Source organism: Populus euphratica, unplaced genomic scaffold (assembly GCF_000495115.2).
Source record: "Populus euphratica unplaced genomic scaffold, PopEup_1.0 scaffold73.1, whole genome shotgun sequence".
Lineage (NCBI taxonomy): Eukaryota > Viridiplantae > Streptophyta > Magnoliopsida > Malpighiales > Salicaceae > Populus > Populus euphratica.
The window spans coordinates 929,786-933,603 of NW_011499895.1; positions in this window are offsets into that span (position 1 = coordinate 929,786).

The following is a 3,818-nucleotide window of genomic DNA, read 5'->3' on the forward strand; positions in this document are numbered from 1 at the left end:
GAAAAACCACGATATTTAATTTTCAACCAATTAAATATTAAAATATTAACTCGGAAAAAAATATTAATTACACAAAAAGATAAAAAAAAAATAGCAACTATAATAATAGGATTCAAAATTGTAATGTAAAATAATTTTTTTATTAAATAGTAAAATTAAAAAGAAAAATTAATTGAACAAACGGACGAAAAAATCAAACCAATAAGGACTAAAATAAAAATAAAAATAAATTTTTGATAGAAGGATGAAATTGAAAAGAACAACTAATTTAACAAAAAGCAAAAAAAAAAAGATCAAATTGGACAAAATAACATATAACAAATAAGAGTTGAAGGATATAATTGAAAACAATTTAAAATTTTACTAAAGAATCAAAAACAAAACTTAGGAATCCAAATAATGAAGACTAAAATAGATATTTCTATAAATAAGAGGATAATTATGAATTTTTCCATTGGCAACACAATTTTCAAGATGAGAAGAGAGAAAAGTGGAAGGATGGAAAAAAAAAAAACCATTAACATCATTTTGTTAACCCAACATCACCTTGTACTGACTCAACAAGAAAAAAACAATGTAATGTTTCCAATAACATAACAAAAATTATTTTTTATTAAGTGGAATGTGTTATATTTTCTGTATGAAGAACATAGATGCCTTCCACGTGTAACATATGTGTCAATTACTTTTATTTTTTAATATATTTTATTTTATTTAAAAATCAAATTATTTAGTTATTCGATTTGATTATTAAAAAAAAAGAAAAAATTGTGAAAAGTAAAAGTACCTTTGGACTCCATCTTTTAAAATTTTACATCTAAAAATATTTTACTCATTTCACTACAATTCTACAAGACAAAATGAAACTTAACTCTAAAAAATATGATAATGATAAAATAAGTCTTGACTGTTATTTCCTCACTAGCTAAATCAAGTTTTTTATTTTATTATTTTTTAAAAATGACAAATTTATTATTCCACTGTTTAAATTAACAATGATTATAAGTGAGCATGAACAATATTTTTCCAACCCTATTAGTTTTTTTTCTTCTTTTGTAAATGAGGAGAGCAAAAGGAATGGGTTTGGATTAGACGAATTTGAACAAAATAAGCAGCATGATGGGCTTCAGAGTAGTAGGCTGGCTTGAATTTATAGTATCGATCTCCAGCCAGGGGTCTGAACTAATGTTACGAAACTTTTATGGTTTTTAAACTCTACTTATCAATATTTATTTAAAATAAATATACACAAGTAAAATGAAAATCACATCTTATCCTTGTGAGATCACTTTTTTCAGAAATTATATGAGAATGGGATGGTAAAGATTGTCAGAAATCAATCCTCAAAAAGAAAAAAAGAAGTCTCCTAAACAAGAGACGTAAATTGTTGTGGTAGTACACATAGAAGGAGATAGAAAATGTAAAAGTCAGTACAAGTTTGCCTTGAGCTATGAAATCCTCGATGCTTTCTTTAAAAGAGGTTCTACAAGTATTTGTGGGACTATAAATGAGCTGCTAAAACGTTCATCATCATGGGAAGGAGGAAAACTCGAAGAACTCAACAATATTTTTATTATTATTATTGGAGAAAAACAAGGTGTGTGGCAGCCAACTGAATGCCTTAACAGGGGAATCAGGTGGAAGCAACAAGCTGACATAATTGTTAACTCAGAAACGCATGCATGCGCAGCACTGCTAAGAAGCATTCCAGGCATTTCCCTGGGGTGTTGCCTTGAGAAATAAGAGCAGTGCCCTCCAAAGCCTCAGGTTCTTTCCGACATATAAGGGCAACATTTTTACCATAACTGTTCAAAGGAAAGCCCGTATATTTAACTTCATGAGGATACCTCTAGGATTCGAACTTCGAAGTTTTTGACGCTAGCAATAGATTTGACTAGAGATCACAAAGGTTAGTTTGTATGAGATAATATATTCTGGTGTTGCCGTGGATTTATAAAAAAAAAATATTTAATAGAATTATAAATATGAATTAGTGTTAAATAAGTAATAAAAAAATAAATATAAGATTGAGTCAATATTTTATAATGGAAAAAAATAGTTGAGTTGGAAATAAAAAATTTAGAAATTAAAAAAATAATTTAATTATAATAAAAATAAAAATAATTATAACATAAAATAATATATTTTTTAATAATAATAATATTTTTAAAATTTTTTTAATTATTTTATTAATAATATAAATTATAATAAAAATAATAATATTTATAACACACTCATGCGCCAAGTGATTAGTACTTAAAAGTGCATTTTTATCAAGGTTTTATATCATCATTTTGCACTTGAAGTATCAATAACTCCTTAACTAAAGCATGTTTTATAATAATATATCTAATAATATAAGATACCTTTAATTTAAGGTAAATGTTCATTTTAAATTGAGGCCTATCACATAAATAAAAGGATTGATTGATGACTTGAAGAACTTAAATTGCAAGGATAAAGAGATGGCCAAACTTAGAAAAGAGATGTCGGTGCAATCCAAACCGGAACACTGTTCGGTAATTAGGTCATATCTGGAGCTACAGATCTCAGATTTAGGTCCAATTTATATGGATGGAAAGGTAAGACATAGGCCTACAACTTTCATATGGAGCCCAAGATCTAAAAAGGCCATTATCAAGTCCAAATTATAGCAACAACAAAGAAGCCCGAATCTGTCTTCCAGCCCGAGCACTGTTCGGTATTTTGGCCATATCTGGAGTTCTAGAAGTCCAAATGAGCTGAATTTTTTACACAAGAAAGCTGAGACAATTGCCTACAACTTTCATGTTTGCAACTGGCTCCAATTTTGACGTTATCAATGACGTTTTGGGCAGACAAGAGAAGATAAAGATTGTCACCAAGTCAAAAGTTGGCCACCCACTTATCAATTAGTCATCAAATCAATAGTTCCCAATTTTGGCCTATAAAAGGAGACATTTGCCATGCATTTAGGCATCTTGGTGTTCAGATCAAGATCATGCTCTTCCTTTCTCTCTTTGTATTTTTTATGCTTTGTTTTCATTAATATTAAGTTTATGCCTTTCATTTCCTTTCCTTTACTTAGTTAACTTTTATGTTCTTATTTTGTTTATCTATTTTGCTTTCTTTCATTATGTCTAGCTAAGTTAATTATGTCAAGGTGAAAAGGTTACACTAATGGTGTAAGAATAAGTATAATGTAAACTTAATATGGACCTTAATGTTTGATACTAACATGTTTTATATTTGTTATCTTGTTCACTCTTTAATACTTTGCTTGTTAAATGACTAATCTTGATTTATGTTGTATAACACTTGGTACAACAAATGCTTGGCACTTTCATAGCCCATAATGTATGGTATAACCGACACCTGAGCTATGAAAGGAACTTGATTTATTGTTAACATAAGTTATAATCATGAATGCTTGACGAGATTTACAAGTATTAGCATTAATTGAATAAGATGACATCAATCTTTTAGTCGTGTCACCAAGTAATGCTAGGGTTTGCCCTTTGTATTGGAGTCTCCCAAGCACCAGAAGTGGCATTCGAGCATCGTCAATCAAGCATTTTACCATCAACTAAGTGCTAGGTGGTGTTCGGGCATAGCTCAAGCTAGGCATTAACACCTCCACACCTACCTTAAGGTTGGGTGTGAATGCGTTTACACTCACCTTGAGTTTGGGGGACCACGCATTTAAGCCCAACTTAGAGTTAGAAGAGGATGTGCCCAGCCCTAATTAGGGTTGGGCGTAGTCGCACCCATACTTTTAATTATAATAAAAGGAATTATAAAATAAATAATATAATTTTTAATAGTAATCCTTTCAATAA